Genomic DNA, 16965 nt, shown 5'->3' on the forward strand with positions numbered 1-16965 from the left:
CAAGTCCGGGTGCCCCCTTTGTCAAGACCTTGGATTTGTGTCCAAAGCTTACATTGACCCCGGGTTGCTACTTTGAAGTTGGATCTTCCTAACTGTTTGACCAGTCGCTCTTTTGCCAAAATTGATTTTTAGACAGATCTTTATGAAAGAGTTTTCTTTCTTTGCTAATTAAAACTTGTTGTCAGGGGGGTATAGCTCAGTGGTAGAGCATTTGACTGCAGATCAAGAGGTCCCTGGTTCAAATCCGGGTGCCCCCTTTGGTAAGACCTCGAATTTGTATCTGTTGCTTATGTTTACCCTGGGTTGGTGCATAGAAGTTGGCTCTTCCTAACTGCATGAACAATCGGTTTTTGAAATTGGATTTTCAAACAGATCTTGATGAAAGAGTTTTCTTGTTTTGCTAAATCAAAATTGTTGTCATGGGGGTATAGCTCAGTGGGAGAACACTTGACTGCAGATCAAGACATACCCAAGTCAAGTCCAAGTGCCCCCTTTGTCAAGACCTTGGATTTGTGTCCGCAGCTTACCTTGACCCCGGGTTGCTACTTTGAAGTTGGATCTTCCTAACTGATTGACCAGTTGCTTTTTTTCCAAAATTGATTTTCAGACAGATCTTTATGAAAGAGTTTTCTTTCTTTGCTATACCAAACTGTTTGTCTTGGGGGTATAGCTCAGTGGTAGAGCATTTGACTTCAGATGAAGAGGTTCCCAGTTCAAATCCGGGTGCCCCCTTTGGCAAGTCCTGGGATTTGTATCTGTTACTTGTGTTTACCCTTTGTTGGTACATAGAAGTTGGCTCTTCCTAACGAAATAACCAATCGGTATTTGAAATTGTATTTTCAAACAGATCTTTATGAAAGAGTTTTCTTGTTTTGCTAAATCAAGATAGTTGTCATAGGGGTATAGCTCAGTCGGAGAATATTTGACTGCAGATCAAGAGGTCCCCGGTTCAAATCTGTGTGCCCCCTTTTTCAAGACCTTGGATTTGTGTCCGTAACTTACCTTGACACCGAGTTGCTACTTTGAAGTTGCATCTTCCTAACTGATTGACCAGTCGCTTGTTTTTCCAAAATTGATTTTCAGACAGATCTTTGTGAAAGAGTTTTTTTTTCTTTGCTATTCCAAACTCATTGTCTTGGGGGTATAGCTCAGTGGTAGAGCATTTGACTGCAGATCAAGAGGTCCCTGGTTCAAATCCGGGTGCCCCCTTTGTCAAGACCTTGGATTTGTGTCTGTAACTTACCTTGATAACGGGTTGCTACATTGAAGTTGGATCTTCCTAACTGATTGACCAGTCGCTCTTTTGCCAAAATTGATTTTTAGACAGATCTTTATGAAAGAGTTTTCTTTCTTTGCTAAATAAAACTTGTTGTCATGAGGGTATAGCTCAGTGGTAGAGCATTTGAGTGCAGATCAAGAGGTGCCCAGTTCAAATCGGTTTTTGAAATTGGATTTTCAAACAGATCTTTATGAAAGAGTTTTCTTTCTTTGCTAAATAAAACTTGTTGTCATGGGGGTATAGCTCAGTGGTAGAGCATTTGACTGCAGATCAAGAGGTCCCTGGTTCAAATTGGGGTGCCCCCTTTGGTAAGACCTTGAATTTGTATCTGTTGCTTATGTTTACCCTGGGTTGGTGCATAGAAGTTGGCTCTTCCTAACGGCATGACCAATCGGTTTTTAAAATTGGATTTTCAAACAGATCTTTATGAAAGAGTTTTCTTTCTTTGCTAAATAAAACTTGTTGTTATGGGGGTATAGCTCAGTGGTAGAGCATTTGACTGCAGATCAAGAGGTCCCCGGTTCAAATCCGGGTGCCCCCTTTGGCAATACCTTGGATGTGTATCTGTTACTTGTGTTTACCCTTTGTTGGTACATAGAAGTTGGCTCTTCCTAACGGCATAACCAATCGGTTTTTGAAATTGGATTTTCAAACAGATCTTGATGAAAGAGTTTTCTTGTTTTGCTAAATCAAAATTGTTGTCATGGGGGTATAGCTCAGTGGGAGAACACTTGACTGCAGATCAAGACATACCCAAGTCCGGGTGCCCCCTTTGTCAAGACCTTGGATTTGTGTCCGTAGCTTACCTTGACCCCAGGTTGCTTCTTTAAAGTTGGATCTTCCTAACTGATTGACCAGTCGCTTTTTTTCCAAAATTGATTTTCAGACAGATCTTTATGAAAGAGTTTTCTTTCTTTGCTATACCAAACTGTTTGTCTTGGGGGTATAGCTCAGTGGTAGAGCATTTGACTGCAGATGAAGAGGTTCAAATCCGGGTGTCCGCTTTGTCAAGACCTTGGATTTGTGTCTGTAACTTACCTTGATAACGGGTTGCTACATTGAAGATGGATCTTCGTAACTGATTGACCAGTCGCTTTTTTTCCAAAATTGATTTTAAGACAGATCTTTATGAAAGAGTTTTCTTTCTTTGCTATATCAAACTGTTTGTCTTGAGGTATAGCTCAGTTGTAGAGCATTTGACTGCATATGAAGAGTTTCCCAGTTCAAATCCGGGTGCCCCCTTTGGCAAGACCTTGGATTTGTATCTGTTACTTGTGTTTACCCTTTGTTGGTACATAGAAGTTGGCTCTTCCTAACGGCATGACCAATCGGTTTTTGAAATTGCATTTTCAAACAGATCTTTATGAAAGAGTTTTGTTTCTTTGCTTAATAAATCTGTTGTCATGGGGGTATAGCTCAGTGGTAGAGCATTTGACTGCAGATCAAGAGGTCCCCGGTTCAAATCCGGGTGCCCCCTTTGTCAAGACCTTGGATTTGTGTCTGTAACTTACCTTGATAACGGGTTGCTACATTGAAGTTGGATCTTCCTAACTGATTGACCAGTTGCTCTTTTTCCAAAATTGATTTTTAGACAGATCTTTATGAAAGAGTTTTCTTGTTTTGCTAAATCAAAATTGTTGTCATGGGGGTATAGCTCAGTGGGAGAAAACTTGACTGCAGATCAAGACATACCCAAGGCAAGTCCGGGTGCCCCCTTTGTCAGGACCTTGGATTTGTGTCCGTAGCTTACCTTGACCCCAGGTTGCTTCTTTAAAGTTGGATCTTCCTAACTGATTGACCAGTCGCTTTTTTTCCATAATTGATTTTCAGACAGATCTTTATGAAAGAGTTTTCTAGTTTTGCTAAATCTAAATTGTTGTCATGGTGGGATAGCTCAGTGGGAGAATATTTGACTGCAGATCAAGAGGTCCCTGATTCAAATCCGAGTGTCCGCTTTGTCAAGACCTTGGATTTGTGTCTGTAACTTACCTTGATAACGGGTTGCTACATTGAAGTTGGATCTTCCTAACTGATTGACTAGTCGCTCTTTTTCCAAAATTGATTTTTAGACAGATCTTTATGAAAGAGTTTTCTTTCTTTGCTAAAAAAAATTGTTGTCATGGGGGTATAGCTCAGTGGTAGAGCATTTGACTGCAGATCAAGAGGTCCCTGGTTCAAATCCGGGTGCCCCCTTTGGTAAGACCTCGAATTTGTATCTGTTGCTTATGTTTACCCTGGGTTGGTGCATAGAAGTTGGCTCTTCCTAACTGCATGAACAATCGGTTTTTGAAATTGGATTTTCAAACAGATCTTGATGAAAGAGTTTTCTTGTTTTGCTAAATCAAAATTGTTGTCATGGGGGTATAGCTCAGTGGGAGAACACTTGACTGCAGATCAAGACATACCCAAGTCAAGTCCAAGTGCCCCCTTTGTCAAGACCTTGGATTTGTGTCCGCAGCTTACCTTGACCCCGGGTTGCTACTTTGAAGTTGGATCTTCCTAACTGATTGACCAGTTGCTTTTTTTCCAAAATTGATTTTCAGACAGATCTTTATGAAAGAGTTTTCTTTCTTTGCTATACCAAACTGTTTGTCTTGGGGGTATAGCTCAGTGGTAGAGCATTTGACTTCAGATGAAGAGGTTCCCAGTTCAAATCCGGGTGCCCCCTTTGGCAAGTCCTGGGATTTGTATCTGTTACTTGTGTTTACCCTTTGTTGGTACATAGAAGTTGGCTCTTCCTAACGAAATAACCAATCGGTATTTGAAATTGTATTTTCAAACAGATCTTTATGAAAGAGTTTTCTTGTTTTGCTAAATCAAGATAGTTGTCATAGGGGTATAGCTCAGTCGGAGAATATTTGACTGCAGATCAAGAGGTCCCCGGTTCAAATCTGTGTGCCCCCTTTTTCAAGACCTTGGATTTGTGTCCGTAACTTACCTTGACACCGAGTTGCTACTTTGAAGTTGCATCTTCCTAACTGATTGACCAGTCGCTTGTTTTTCCAAAATTGATTTTCAGACAGATCTTTGTGAAAGAGTTTTTTTTTCTTTGCTATTCCAAACTCATTGTCTTGGGGGTATAGCTCAGTGGTAGAGCATTTGACTGCAGATCAAGAGGTCCCTGGTTCAAATCCGGGTGCCCCCTTTGTCAAGACCTTGGATTTGTGTCTGTAACTTACCTTGATAACGGGTTGCTACATTGAAGTTGGATCTTCCTAACTGATTGACCAGTCGCTCTTTTGCCAAAATTGATTTTTAGACAGATCTTTATGAAAGAGTTTTCTTTCTTTGCTAAATAAAACTTGTTGTCATGAGGGTATAGCTCAGTGGTAGAGCATTTGAGTGCAGATCAAGAGGTGCCCAGTTCAAATCGGTTTTTGAAATTGGATTTTCAAACAGATCTTTATGAAAGAGTTTTCTTTCTTTGCTAAATAAAACTTGTTGTCATGGGGGTATAGCTCAGTGGTAGAGCATTTGACTGCAGATCAAGAGGTCCCTGGTTCAAATTGGGGTGCCCCCTTTGGTAAGACCTTGAATTTGTATCTGTTGCTTATGTTTACCCTGGGTTGGTGCATAGAAGTTGGCTCTTCCTAACGGCATGACCAATCGGTTTTTAAAATTGGATTTTCAAACAGATCTTTATGAAAGAGTTTTCTTTCTTTGCTAAATAAAACTTGTTGTTATGGGGGTATAGCTCAGTGGTAGAGCATTTGACTGCAGATCAAGAGGTCCCCGGTTCAAATCCGGGTGCCCCCTTTGGCAATACCTTGGATGTGTATCTGTTACTTGTGTTTACCCTTTGTTGGTACATAGAAGTTGGCTCTTCCTAACGGCATAACCAATCGGTTTTTGAAATTGGATTTTCAAACAGATCTTGATGAAAGAGTTTTCTTGTTTTGCTAAATCAAAATTGTTGTCATGGGGGTATAGCTCAGTGGGAGAACACTTGACTGCAGATCAAGACATACCCAAGTCCGGGTGCCCCCTTTGTCAAGACCTTGGATTTGTGTCCGTAGCTTACCTTGACCCCAGGTTGCTTCTTTAAAGTTGGATCTTCCTAACTGATTGACCAGTCGCTTTTTTTCCAAAATTGATTTTCAGACAGATCTTTATGAAAGAGTTTTCTTTCTTTGCTATACCAAACTGTTTGTCTTGGGGGTATAGCTCAGTGGTAGAGCATTTGACTGCAGATGAAGAGGTTCAAATCCGGGTGTCCGCTTTGTCAAGACCTTGGATTTGTGTCTGTAACTTACCTTGATAACGGGTTGCTACATTGAAGATGGATCTTCGTAACTGATTGACCAGTCGCTTTTTTTCCAAAATTGATTTTAAGACAGATCTTTATGAAAGAGTTTTCTTTCTTTGCTATATCAAACTGTTTGTCTTGAGGTATAGCTCAGTTGTAGAGCATTTGACTGCATATGAAGAGTTTCCCAGTTCAAATCCGGGTGCCCCCTTTGGCAAGACCTTGGATTTGTATCTGTTACTTGTGTTTACCCTTTGTTGGTACATAGAAGTTGGCTCTTCCTAACGGCATGACCAATCGGTTTTTGAAATTGCATTTTCAAACAGATCTTTATGAAAGAGTTTTGTTTCTTTGCTTAATAAATCTGTTGTCATGGGGGTATAGCTCAGTGGTAGAGCATTTGACTGCAGATCAAGAGGTCCCCGGTTCAAATCCGGGTGCCCCCTTTGTCAAGACCTTGGATTTGTGTCTGTAACTTACCTTGATAACGGGTTGCTACATTGAAGTTGGATCTTCCTAACTGATTGACCAGTTGCTCTTTTTCCAAAATTGATTTTTAGACAGATCTTTATGAAAGAGTTTTCTTGTTTTGCTAAATCAAAATTGTTGTCATGGGGGTATAGCTCAGTGGGAGAAAACTTGACTGCAGATCAAGACATACCCAAGGCAAGTCCGGGTGCCCCCTTTGTCAGGACCTTGGATTTGTGTCCGTAGCTTACCTTGACCCCAGGTTGCTTCTTTAAAGTTGGATCTTCCTAACTGATTGACCAGTCGCTTTTTTTCCATAATTGATTTTCAGACAGATCTTTATGAAAGAGTTTTCTAGTTTTGCTAAATCTAAATTGTTGTCATGGTGGGATAGCTCAGTGGGAGAATATTTGACTGCAGATCAAGAGGTCCCTGATTCAAATCCGAGTGTCCGCTTTGTCAAGACCTTGGATTTGTGTCTGTAACTTACCTTGATAACGGGTTGCTACATTGAAGTTGGATCTTCCTAACTGATTGACTAGTCGCTCTTTTTCCAAAATTGATTTTTAGACAGATCTTTATGAAAGAGTTTTCTTTCTTTGCTAAAAAAAATTGTTGTCATGGGGGTATAGCTCAGTGGTAGAGCATTTGACTGCAGATCAAGAGGTCCCTGGTTCAAATCCGGGTGCCCCCTTTGTCAAGACCTTGGATTTGTGTCTGTAACTTACCTCGATAACGGGTTGCTACATTGAAGTTGGATCTTCCTAACTGATTGACCAGTTGCTCTTTTTCCAAAATTGATTTTTAGACAGATCTTTATGAAAGAGTTTTCTTTCTTTGCTAAATAAAACTTGTTGTCATGGGGGTATAGCTCAGTGGTAGAGCATTTGACTGCAGATCAAGAGGTCCCCGGTTCAAATCCGTGTGCCCCCTTTGTCGAGACCTTGGATTTGTGTCCGTAGCTTACATTGACCCCGGGTTGCTACTTTGAAGTTGGATCTTCCTAACTGATTGACCAGTTGCTTTTTTTCCAAAATTGATTTTCAGACAGATCTTTATGAAAGAGTTTTCTTGTTTTGCTAAATCAAAATTGTTGTCTTGGGGGTATAGCTCAGTGGGAGAACACTTGACTGCAGATCAAGACATACCCAAGGCAAGTCCGGGTGCCCCCTTTGTCAAGACCTTGGATTTGTGTCCGTAGCTTACCTTGACCCCAGGTTGCTACTTTGAAGTTGGATCTTCCTAACTGATTGACCAGTAGCTTTTTTTCCAAAATTGATTTTCAGACAGATCTTTATGAAAGAGTTTTCTTTCTTTGCTAAATAAAACTTGTTGTCATGGGGGTATAGCTCAGTGGTAGAGCATTTGACTGCAGATCAAGAGGTTCCCAGTTCAAATCCGGGTGCCCCCTTTGGCAAGACCTTGGATTTGTGTCTGTAACTTACCTTGATAATGGGTTGCTACATTGAAGTTGGATCTTCCTAACTGATTGACCAGTCGCTCTTTTTCCAAAATTGATTTTTAGACAGATCTTTATGAAAGAGTTTTCTTTCTTTGCTAAATAAAACTAATGTCATGGGGGTATAGCTCAGTGGTAGAGCATTTGACTGCAGATCAAGAGGTCCCTGGTTCAAATCTGGGTGCCCCCTTTGTCACGACATTGAATTTGTGTCTGTAACTTACCTTGATAATGGGTTGCTACATTGAAGTTGGATCTTCCTAACTGATTGACCAGTCGCTCTTTTGCCAAAATTGATTTTCAGACAGATCTTTATGAAAGAGTTTTCTTTCTTTGCTAAATGAAACTTGTTGTCATGGGGGTATAACTCAGTGGTAGAGCATTTGACTGCAGATCAAGAGGTCCCCGGTTCAAATCGGGGTGCCCCCTTTGGTAAGACCTCGGATTTGTATCTGTTGCTTATGTTTACCCTGGGTTGGTGCATAGAAGTTTGCTCTTCCTAACGGCATAACCAATCTGTTTTTGAAATTGGATTTTCAAACAGATCTTGATGAAAGAGTTTTCTTGTTTTGCTAAATCAAAATTGTTGTCATGGGGGTATAGCTCAGTCGGAGAACACTTGACTGCAGATCAAGACTTACCCAAGGCAAGTCCGGGTGCCCCTTTTGTCAAGACCTTGGATTTGTGTCCGTAGCTTACCTTGACCCCGGGTTGCTACTTTGAAGTTGGATCTTCCTAACTGATTGACCAGTCGCTTTTTTTCCAAAATTGATTTTCAGACAGATCTTTATGAAAGAGTTTTCTAGTTTTGCTAAATCTAAATTGTTGTCATGGTGGGATAGCTCAGTGGGAGAATATTTGACTGAAGATCAAGAGGTCCCTGGTTCAAATCCGGGTGCCCCCTTTGTCAAGACCTTGGATTTGTGTCTGTAACTTACCTTGATAACGGGTTGCTACATTGAAGTTGGATCTTCCTAACTGATTGACCAGTTGCTCTTTTTCCAAAATTGATTTTTAGACAGATCTTTATGAAAGAGTTTTCTTTCTTTGCTAAAAAAAATTGTTGTCATGGGGGTATAGCTCAGTGGTAGAGCATTTGACTGCAGATCAAGAGGTCCCTGGTTCAAATTGGGGTGCCCCCTTAGGTAAGACCTTGAATTTGTATCTGTTGCTTATGTTTACCCTGGGTTGGTGCATAGAAGTTGGCTCTTCCTAACGGCATGACCAATCGGTTTTTAAAATTGGATTTTCAAACAGATCTTTATGAAAGAGTTTTCTTTCTTTGCTAAATAAAACTTGTTGTTATGGGGGTATAGCTCAGTGGTAGAGCATTTGACTGCAGATCAAGAGGTCCCCGGTTCAAATCCGGGTGCCCCCTTTGGCAATACCTTGGATGTGTATCTGTTACTTGTGTTTACCCTTTGTTGGTACATAGAAGTTGGCTCTTCCTAACGGCATAACCAATCGGTTTTTGAAATTGGATTTTCAAACAGATCTTGATGAAAGAGTTTTCTTGTTTTGCTAAATCAAAATTGTTGTCATGGGGGTATAGCTCAGTGGGAGAACACTTGACTGCAGATCAAGACATACCCAAGTCCGGGTGCCCCCTTTGTCAAGACCTTGGATTTGTGTCCGTAGCTTACCTTGACCCCAGGTTGCTTCTTTAAAGTTGGATCTTCCTAACTGATTGACCAGTCGCTTTTTTTCCAAAATTGATTTTCAGACAGATCTTTATGAAAGAGTTTTCTTTCTTTGCTATACCAAACTGTTTGTCTTGGGGGTATAGCTCAGTGGTAGAGCATTTGACTGCAGATGAAGAGGTTCAAATCCGGGTGTCCGCTTTGTCAAGACCTTGGATTTGTGTCTGTAACTTACCTTGATAACGGGTTGCTACATTGAAGATGGATCTTCGTAACTGATTGACCAGTCGCTTTTTTTCCAAAATTGATTTTAAGACAGATCTTTATGAAAGAGTTTTCTTTCTTTGCTATATCAAACTGTTTGTCTTGAGGTATAGCTCAGTTGTAGAGCATTTGACTGCATATGAAGAGTTTCCCAGTTCAAATCCGGGTGCCCCCTTTGGCAAGACCTTGGATTTGTATCTGTTACTTGTGTTTACCCTTTGTTGGTACATAGAAGTTGGCTCTTCCTAACGGCATGACCAATCGGTTTTTGAAATTGCATTTTCAAACAGATCTTTATGAAAGAGTTTTGTTTCTTTGCTTAATAAATCTGTTGTCATGGGGGTATAGCTCAGTGGTAGAGCATTTGACTGCAGATCAAGAGGTCCCCGGTTCAAATCCGGGTGCCCCCTTTGTCAAGACCTTGGATTTGTGTCTGTAACTTACCTTGATAACGGGTTGCTACATTGAAGTTGGATCTTCCTAACTGATTGACCAGTTGCTCTTTTTCCAAAATTGATTTTTAGACAGATCTTTATGAAAGAGTTTTCTTGTTTTGCTAAATCAAAATTGTTGTCATGGGGGTATAGCTCAGTGGGAGAAAACTTGACTGCAGATCAAGACATACCCAAGGCAAGTCCGGGTGCCCCCTTTGTCAGGACCTTGGATTTGTGTCCGTAGCTTACCTTGACCCCAGGTTGCTTCTTTAAAGTTGGATCTTCCTAACTGATTGACCAGTCGCTTTTTTTCCATAATTGATTTTCAGACAGATCTTTATGAAAGAGTTTTCTAGTTTTGCTAAATCTAAATTGTTGTCATGGTGGGATAGCTCAGTGGGAGAATATTTGACTGCAGATCAAGAGGTCCCTGATTCAAATCCGAGTGTCCGCTTTGTCAAGACCTTGGATTTGTGTCTGTAACTTACCTTGATAACGGGTTGCTACATTGAAGTTGGATCTTCCTAACTGATTGACTAGTCGCTCTTTTTCCAAAATTGATTTTTAGACAGATCTTTATGAAAGAGTTTTCTTTCTTTGCTAAAAAAAATTGTTGTCATGGGGGTATAGCTCAGTGGTAGAGCATTTGACTGCAGATCAAGAGGTCCCTGGTTCAAATCCGGGTGCCCCCTTTGTCAAGACCTTGGATTTGTGTCTGTAACTTACCTCGATAACGGGTTGCTACATTGAAGTTGGATCTTCCTAACTGATTGACCAGTTGCTCTTTTTCCAAAATTGATTTTTAGACAGATCTTTATGAAAGAGTTTTCTTTCTTTGCTAAATAAAACTTGTTGTCATGGGGGTATAGCTCAGTGGTAGAGCATTTGACTGCAGATCAAGAGGTCCCCGGTTCAAATCCGTGTGCCCCCTTTGTCGAGACCTTGGATTTGTGTCCGTAGCTTACATTGACCCCGGGTTGCTACTTTGAAGTTGGATCTTCCTAACTGATTGACCAGTTGCTTTTTTTCCAAAATTGATTTTCAGACAGATCTTTATGAAAGAGTTTTCTTGTTTTGCTAAATCAAAATTGTTGTCTTGGGGGTATAGCTCAGTGGGAGAACACTTGACTGCAGATCAAGACATACCCAAGGCAAGTCCGGGTGCCCCCTTTGTCAAGACCTTGGATTTGTGTCCGTAGCTTACCTTGACCCCAGGTTGCTACTTTGAAGTTGGATCTTCCTAACTGATTGACCAGTAGCTTTTTTTCCAAAATTGATTTTCAGACAGATCTTTATGAAAGAGTTTTCTTTCTTTGCTAAATAAAACTTGTTGTCATGGGGGTATAGCTCAGTGGTAGAGCATTTGACTGCAGATCAAGAGGTTCCCAGTTCAAATCCGGGTGCCCCCTTTGGCAAGACCTTGGATTTGTGTCTGTAACTTACCTTGATAATGGGTTGCTACATTGAAGTTGGATCTTCCTAACTGATTGACCAGTCGCTCTTTTTCCAAAATTGATTTTTAGACAGATCTTTATGAAAGAGTTTTCTTTCTTTGCTAAATAAAACTAATGTCATGGGGGTATAGCTCAGTGGTAGAGCATTTGACTGCAGATCAAGAGGTCCCTGGTTCAAATCTGGGTGCCCCCTTTGTCACGACATTGAATTTGTGTCTGTAACTTACCTTGATAATGGGTTGCTACATTGAAGTTGGATCTTCCTAACTGATTGACCAGTCGCTCTTTTGCCAAAATTGATTTTCAGACAGATCTTTATGAAAGAGTTTTCTTTCTTTGCTAAATGAAACTTGTTGTCATGGGGGTATAACTCAGTGGTAGAGCATTTGACTGCAGATCAAGAGGTCCCCGGTTCAAATCGGGGTGCCCCCTTTGGTAAGACCTCGGATTTGTATCTGTTGCTTATGTTTACCCTGGGTTGGTGCATAGAAGTTTGCTCTTCCTAACGGCATAACCAATCTGTTTTTGAAATTGGATTTTCAAACAGATCTTGATGAAAGAGTTTTCTTGTTTTGCTAAATCAAAATTGTTGTCATGGGGGTATAGCTCAGTCGGAGAACACTTGACTGCAGATCAAGACTTACCCAAGGCAAGTCCGGGTGCCCCTTTTGTCAAGACCTTGGATTTGTGTCCGTAGCTTACCTTGACCCCGGGTTGCTACTTTGAAGTTGGATCTTCCTAACTGATTGACCAGTCGCTTTTTTTCCAAAATTGATTTTCAGACAGATCTTTATGAAAGAGTTTTCTAGTTTTGCTAAATCTAAATTGTTGTCATGGTGGGATAGCTCAGTGGGAGAATATTTGACTGAAGATCAAGAGGTCCCTGGTTCAAATCCGGGTGCCCCCTTTGTCAAGACCTTGGATTTGTGTCTGTAACTTACCTTGATAACGGGTTGCTACATTGAAGTTGGATCTTCCTAACTGATTGACCAGTTGCTCTTTTTCCAAAATTGATTTTTAGACAGATCTTTATAAAAGAGTTTTCTTTCTTTGCTAAAAAAAATTGTTGTCATGGGGGTATAGCTCAGTGGTAGAGCATTTGACTGCAGATCAAGAGGTCCCTGGTTCAAATTGGGGTGCCCCCTTAGGTAAGACCTTGAATTTGTATCTGTTGCTTATGTTTACCCTGGGTTGGTGCATAGAAGTTGGCTCTTCCTAACGGCATGACCAATCGTTTTTTAAAATTGGATTTTCAAACAGATCTTTATGAAAGAGTTTTCTTTCTTTGCTAAATAAAACTTGTTGTTATGGGGGTATAGCTCAGTGGTAGAGCATTTGACTGCAGATCAAGAGGTCCCCGGTTCAAATCCGGGTGCCCCCTTTGGCAATACCTTGGATGTGTATCTGTTACTTGTGTTTACCCTTTGTTGCTACATAGAAGTTGGCTCTTCCTAAGGGCATAACCAATCGGTTTTTGAAATTGGATTTTCAAACAGATCTTGATGAAAGAGTTTTCTTGTTTTGCTAAATCAAAATTGTTGTCATGGGGGTATAGCTCAGTGGGAGAACACTTGACTGCAGATCAAGACATACCCAACTCCGGGTGCCCCCTTTGTCAAGACCTTGGATTTGTGTCCGTAGCTTACCTTGACCCCAGGTTGCTTCTTTAAAGTTGGATCTTCCTAACTGATTGACCAGTCGCTTTTTTTCCAAAATTGATTTTCAGACAGATCTTTATGAAAGAGTTTTCTTTCTTTGCTATACCAAAATGTTTGTCTTGAGGTATAGCTCAGTTGTAGAGCATTTGACTGCATATGAAGAGGTTCCCAGTTCAAATCCGGGTGCCCCCTTTGGCAAGACCTTGGATTTGTATCTGTTACTTGTGTTTACCCTTTGTTGGTACATAGAAGTTGGCTCTTCCTAACGGCATGACCAATCGGTTTTTGAAATTGCATTTTCAAACAGATCTTTATGAAAGAGTTTTGTTTCTTTGCTTAATAAATCTGTTGTCATGGGGGTATAGCTCAGTGGTAGAGCATTTGACTGCAGATCAAGAGGTCCCCGGTTCAAATCCGGGTGCCCCCTTTGTCAAGACCTTGTATTTGTGTCTGTAACTTACCTTGATAACGGGTTGCTACATTGAAGTTGGATCTTCCTAACTGATTGACCAGTTGCTCTTTTTCCAAAATTGATTTTTAGACAGATCTTTATGAAAGAGTTTTCTTGTTTTGCTAAATCAAAATTGTTGTCATGGGGGTATAGCTCAGTGGGAGAAAACTTGACTGCAGATCAATACATACTAGGGATGTAACGGTATTGTAAATACCGTCATACCGCAATATTAATTTTTTTCGATATTACCGAAGTCGCATGACTCGGTAAAACTATAGGTCTTCTGAGAAAATTTGCTTAGGCGAATGAAGCGAACGGGAAGTAGCGAAAACTACAATACCCATCAGCCCCTGCTTGACCATCATCCCTTGCGGTCTGTTGTTGCTACAGATCCAGTAATGCGGAAATGGAGTGTGCTGCTAGAAGCGGGGATGAAAAGAGCTCTCGAGCGCCGAAAACGGAGCGTTTCGAAATGTGTGGATAATGTCTCAGTGTGGATAATGGAAAACGGAGACATCTGAAAACTGAGGCGGGGCTGCAGACATTCGCCTCTCTGATTGGTGCTTTTCCTGAATATGAAGTAGCCTAACACGCACAGTTCAGTCCTGCATCATCTTCTTGTAAGTTCAGACTTCGCAAGTTTGATCAAGGCTGCAGTCTCTTCTTCTCAGTTTGATATGGAAAAGCAGACTATACCGAGGACACGGGTAAATCTTCAAAGGGCACGGTGTACTTTATAACTTCATTCACATCACCCTGGCTTCGTTGTTTCACTTTATTAACAATAAAATGTAAACATGATTTAAGGAACTGCCTATTTTCATTTTAATATTAGCAACTTAGACAGCAGACATGTTGAGGCGTCGTGCTGCATAAGATGAGCGTCATCTTCACTGTGTGCATATTTATAACAAAACGGAGCCGATAACAACACTGCCTCCTTTCAATTTCAGTGAAAATACGAAACACAGCCTCTCTTTTGCTGAGTATCTGTTTTAATAATCGATAATGGCCATTTTAAAAGTATAACATACAATAAGTTTATACATTATAGGAAATAAAGGCAAGCGATCAGTCAATATACAGAATGTACGTGCTTACATTAATCATTAACTTATCTTTGCGCTCAGCCAAAACACGTTACCTGAGAACAAGTAATAGATTCCAATGACCAAAGTCAGGGAATATGTCGTTAGATAAAGACAACAAGATGAATGAAATATCCCGTTTAATAATTAAATATACTGAGATTAGATCCAGCGGGAGATGCTTGATGAGAAGTCCGACTAGCAGAGCTCTCATCTGTGTAGATGGGCGAGTGTGATTAAATGTTGAATGTGATGAGTTTTCAACAATACTAAATTGAAACTTTATTATTTTTACATGGTTTAATAATTTTTTGTTATTAAAATTGAAGTTCCTGTTTCAAAGCTTACAGATAGATGGCTAATTTGTATGTCATTGACACTTTTGGCACTTTTTTGGAGTATTTTCATAAGTTTTGTTTTTTCCTGTAAATGATTCAATAAATACCGTACCGTGACATTCATACCGAGGTATTACCGTACCGTGAAATTCTGATACCGTTACATCCCTAATACATACCCAAGGCAAGTCCGGGTGCCCCCTTTGTCAGGACCTTGGATTTGTGTCCGTAGCTTACCTTGACCCCAGGTTGCTTCTTTAAAGTTGGATCTTCCTAACTGATTGACCAGTCGCTTTTTTTCCAAAATTGATTTTCAGACAGATCTTTATGAAAGAGTTTTCTAGTTTTGCTAAATCTAAATTGTTGTCATGGTGGGATAGCTCAGTGGGAGAATATTTGACTGCAGATCAAGAGGTCCCTGGTTCAAATCCGAGTGTCCGCTTTGTCAAGACCTTGGATTTGTGTCTGTAACTTACCTTGATAACGGGTTGCTACATTGAAGTTGGATCTTCCTAACTGATTGACTAGTCGCTCTTTTTCCAAAATTGATTTTTAGACAGATCTTTATGAAAGAGTTTTCTTTCTTTGCTAAAAAAAAATTGTTGTCATGGGGGTATAGCTCAGTGGTAGAGCATTTGACTGCAGATCAAGAGGTCCCCGGTTCAAATCCGAGTGCCCCCTTTGTCAAGACCTTGGATTTGTGTCTGTAACTTACCTTGATAACGGGTTGCTACATTGAAGTAGGTTCTTCCTAACTGATTGCCCAGTCGCTCTTTTGCCAAAATTGATTTTCAGACAGATCTTTGTGAAAGAGTTTTCTTTCATTGCTAAATAAAACTCATTGTCATGGGGGTATAGCTCAGTGGTAGAGCATTTGACTGCAGATCAAGAGGTTCCCAGTTCAAATCCGGGTGTCCGCTTTGTCAAGACCTTGGATTTGTGTCTGTAACTTACCTTGATAACGGGTTGCTACATTGAAGTTGGATCTTCCTAACTGATTGACCAGTCGCTTTTTTTCCAAAATTGATTTTCAGACAGATCTTTATGAAAGAGTTTTCTTTCTTTGCTATATAAAACTGTTTGTCTTGAGGTATAGCTCAGTGGTAGAGCATTTGACTGCAGATGAAGAGATTCCCAGTTCAAATCCGGGTGCCCCCTTTGGCAAGACCTTGGATTTGTATCTGTTACTTGTGTTTACCCTTTGTTGGTACATAGAAGTTGGCTCTTCCTAACGGCATGACCAATCGGTTTTTGAAATTGCATTTTCATACAGATGTTTATGAAAGAGTTTTCTTTCTTTGCTTAATAAAACCTGTTGTCATGGGGGTATAGCTCAGTGGTAGAGCATTTGACTGCAGATCAAGAGGTCCCCGGTTCAAATCCGGGTGCCCCCTTTCGTAAGACCTCGGATTTGTATCTGTTGCTTATGTTTACCCTGGGTTGGTGCATAGAAGTTTGCTCTTCCTAACGGCATAACCAATCTGTTTTTGAAATTGGATTTTCAAACAGATCTTGATGAAAGAGTTTTCTTGTTTTGCTAAATCAAAATTGTTGTCATGGGGGTATAGCTCAGTCGGAGAACACTTGACTGCAGATCAAGACTTACCCAAGGCAAGTCCGGGTGCCCCCTTTGTCAAGACCTTGGATTTGTGTCCGTAGCTTACCTTGACCCCGGGTTGCTACTTTGAAGTTGGATCTTCCTAACTGATTGACCAGTCGCTTTTTTTCCAAAATTGATTTTCAGACAGATCTTTATGAAAGAGTTTTCTTTCTTTGCTATACCAAACTGTTTGTCTTGGGGGTATAGCTCAGTGGTAGAGCATTTGACTGCAGATGAAGAGGTTCCCAGTTCAAATCCGGGTGTCCCCTTTGTCAAGACCTTGGATTTGTGTCTGTAAATTACCTCGATAACGGGTTGCTACATTGAAGTTGGATCTTCCTAACTGATTGACCAGTCGCTCTTTTTCCAAAATTGATTTTTAGACAGATCTTTATGAAAGAGTTTTCTTTCTTTGCTAAATAAAACTTGTTGTCATGGGGGTATAACTCAGTGGTAGAGCATTTGACTGCAGATCAAGAGGTCCCCGGTTCAAATCGGGGTGCCCCCTTTGGTAAGACCTCGGATTTGTATCTGTTGCTTATGTTTACCCTGGGTTGGTGCATAGAAGTTGCCTCTTCCTAAC

The 16965-nt window shown here is 40.6% G+C and overlaps 30 non-coding genes across 30 annotated transcripts; all 30 read left to right on the plus strand.

The window, feature by feature from the left end:
- Window positions 1-185: 185 nt before the first annotated feature.
- On the plus strand, window positions 186-257 carry trnac-gca (transfer RNA cysteine (anticodon GCA)). Its single transcript has one exon. It is a non-coding gene; the product is annotated as a tRNA-Cys (tRNA).
- Window positions 258-1137: 880 nt separating this feature from the next.
- Window positions 1138-1209, plus strand: trnac-gca (transfer RNA cysteine (anticodon GCA)). Its single transcript has one exon. It is a non-coding gene; the product is annotated as a tRNA-Cys (tRNA).
- A 303-nt stretch (window positions 1210-1512) lies between these two features.
- trnac-gca (transfer RNA cysteine (anticodon GCA)) lies at window positions 1513-1584 on the plus strand. The gene has a single exon. It is a non-coding gene; the product is annotated as a tRNA-Cys (tRNA).
- A 164-nt stretch (window positions 1585-1748) lies between these two features.
- trnac-gca (transfer RNA cysteine (anticodon GCA)) lies at window positions 1749-1820 on the plus strand. Its single transcript has one exon. It is a non-coding gene; the product is annotated as a tRNA-Cys (tRNA).
- An 864-nt stretch (window positions 1821-2684) lies between these two features.
- On the plus strand, window positions 2685-2756 carry trnac-gca (transfer RNA cysteine (anticodon GCA)). Its single transcript has one exon. It is a non-coding gene; the product is annotated as a tRNA-Cys (tRNA).
- Window positions 2757-3400: 644 nt separating this feature from the next.
- trnac-gca (transfer RNA cysteine (anticodon GCA)) lies at window positions 3401-3472 on the plus strand. The gene has a single exon. It is a non-coding gene; the product is annotated as a tRNA-Cys (tRNA).
- Window positions 3473-4352: 880 nt separating this feature from the next.
- On the plus strand, window positions 4353-4424 carry trnac-gca (transfer RNA cysteine (anticodon GCA)). Its single transcript has one exon. It is a non-coding gene; the product is annotated as a tRNA-Cys (tRNA).
- A 303-nt stretch (window positions 4425-4727) lies between these two features.
- On the plus strand, window positions 4728-4799 carry trnac-gca (transfer RNA cysteine (anticodon GCA)). The gene has a single exon. It is a non-coding gene; the product is annotated as a tRNA-Cys (tRNA).
- Window positions 4800-4963: 164 nt separating this feature from the next.
- Window positions 4964-5035, plus strand: trnac-gca (transfer RNA cysteine (anticodon GCA)). The gene has a single exon. It is a non-coding gene; the product is annotated as a tRNA-Cys (tRNA).
- Window positions 5036-5899: 864 nt separating this feature from the next.
- Window positions 5900-5971, plus strand: trnac-gca (transfer RNA cysteine (anticodon GCA)). The gene has a single exon. It is a non-coding gene; the product is annotated as a tRNA-Cys (tRNA).
- Window positions 5972-6615: 644 nt separating this feature from the next.
- trnac-gca (transfer RNA cysteine (anticodon GCA)) lies at window positions 6616-6687 on the plus strand. Its single transcript has one exon. It is a non-coding gene; the product is annotated as a tRNA-Cys (tRNA).
- Window positions 6688-6854: 167 nt separating this feature from the next.
- On the plus strand, window positions 6855-6926 carry trnac-gca (transfer RNA cysteine (anticodon GCA)). The gene has a single exon. It is a non-coding gene; the product is annotated as a tRNA-Cys (tRNA).
- A 406-nt stretch (window positions 6927-7332) lies between these two features.
- Window positions 7333-7404, plus strand: trnac-gca (transfer RNA cysteine (anticodon GCA)). Its single transcript has one exon. It is a non-coding gene; the product is annotated as a tRNA-Cys (tRNA).
- A 166-nt stretch (window positions 7405-7570) lies between these two features.
- trnac-gca (transfer RNA cysteine (anticodon GCA)) lies at window positions 7571-7642 on the plus strand. Its single transcript has one exon. It is a non-coding gene; the product is annotated as a tRNA-Cys (tRNA).
- Window positions 7643-8522: 880 nt separating this feature from the next.
- On the plus strand, window positions 8523-8594 carry trnac-gca (transfer RNA cysteine (anticodon GCA)). Its single transcript has one exon. It is a non-coding gene; the product is annotated as a tRNA-Cys (tRNA).
- A 164-nt stretch (window positions 8595-8758) lies between these two features.
- Window positions 8759-8830, plus strand: trnac-gca (transfer RNA cysteine (anticodon GCA)). The gene has a single exon. It is a non-coding gene; the product is annotated as a tRNA-Cys (tRNA).
- Window positions 8831-9694: 864 nt separating this feature from the next.
- trnac-gca (transfer RNA cysteine (anticodon GCA)) lies at window positions 9695-9766 on the plus strand. Its single transcript has one exon. It is a non-coding gene; the product is annotated as a tRNA-Cys (tRNA).
- A 644-nt stretch (window positions 9767-10410) lies between these two features.
- trnac-gca (transfer RNA cysteine (anticodon GCA)) lies at window positions 10411-10482 on the plus strand. The gene has a single exon. It is a non-coding gene; the product is annotated as a tRNA-Cys (tRNA).
- A 167-nt stretch (window positions 10483-10649) lies between these two features.
- Window positions 10650-10721, plus strand: trnac-gca (transfer RNA cysteine (anticodon GCA)). The gene has a single exon. It is a non-coding gene; the product is annotated as a tRNA-Cys (tRNA).
- A 406-nt stretch (window positions 10722-11127) lies between these two features.
- Window positions 11128-11199, plus strand: trnac-gca (transfer RNA cysteine (anticodon GCA)). Its single transcript has one exon. It is a non-coding gene; the product is annotated as a tRNA-Cys (tRNA).
- A 166-nt stretch (window positions 11200-11365) lies between these two features.
- On the plus strand, window positions 11366-11437 carry trnac-gca (transfer RNA cysteine (anticodon GCA)). The gene has a single exon. It is a non-coding gene; the product is annotated as a tRNA-Cys (tRNA).
- A 167-nt stretch (window positions 11438-11604) lies between these two features.
- On the plus strand, window positions 11605-11676 carry trnac-gca (transfer RNA cysteine (anticodon GCA)). Its single transcript has one exon. It is a non-coding gene; the product is annotated as a tRNA-Cys (tRNA).
- A 641-nt stretch (window positions 11677-12317) lies between these two features.
- trnac-gca (transfer RNA cysteine (anticodon GCA)) lies at window positions 12318-12389 on the plus strand. The gene has a single exon. It is a non-coding gene; the product is annotated as a tRNA-Cys (tRNA).
- A 164-nt stretch (window positions 12390-12553) lies between these two features.
- trnac-gca (transfer RNA cysteine (anticodon GCA)) lies at window positions 12554-12625 on the plus strand. Its single transcript has one exon. It is a non-coding gene; the product is annotated as a tRNA-Cys (tRNA).
- A 632-nt stretch (window positions 12626-13257) lies between these two features.
- Window positions 13258-13329, plus strand: trnac-gca (transfer RNA cysteine (anticodon GCA)). Its single transcript has one exon. It is a non-coding gene; the product is annotated as a tRNA-Cys (tRNA).
- Window positions 13330-15391: 2062 nt separating this feature from the next.
- trnac-gca (transfer RNA cysteine (anticodon GCA)) lies at window positions 15392-15463 on the plus strand. The gene has a single exon. It is a non-coding gene; the product is annotated as a tRNA-Cys (tRNA).
- A 167-nt stretch (window positions 15464-15630) lies between these two features.
- trnac-gca (transfer RNA cysteine (anticodon GCA)) lies at window positions 15631-15702 on the plus strand. The gene has a single exon. It is a non-coding gene; the product is annotated as a tRNA-Cys (tRNA).
- A 402-nt stretch (window positions 15703-16104) lies between these two features.
- On the plus strand, window positions 16105-16176 carry trnac-gca (transfer RNA cysteine (anticodon GCA)). Its single transcript has one exon. It is a non-coding gene; the product is annotated as a tRNA-Cys (tRNA).
- A 403-nt stretch (window positions 16177-16579) lies between these two features.
- Window positions 16580-16651, plus strand: trnac-gca (transfer RNA cysteine (anticodon GCA)). The gene has a single exon. It is a non-coding gene; the product is annotated as a tRNA-Cys (tRNA).
- A 167-nt stretch (window positions 16652-16818) lies between these two features.
- Window positions 16819-16890, plus strand: trnac-gca (transfer RNA cysteine (anticodon GCA)). The gene has a single exon. It is a non-coding gene; the product is annotated as a tRNA-Cys (tRNA).
- The last annotated feature ends 75 nt before the right edge of the window (window positions 16891-16965 follow it).

The sequence above is a fragment of the Danio rerio genome, chromosome 20 (genome assembly GCF_052040795.2).
Source record: "Danio rerio strain M-AB ecotype USA chromosome 20, GRCz13ab, whole genome shotgun sequence".
Lineage (NCBI taxonomy): Eukaryota > Metazoa > Chordata > Actinopteri > Cypriniformes > Danionidae > Danio > Danio rerio.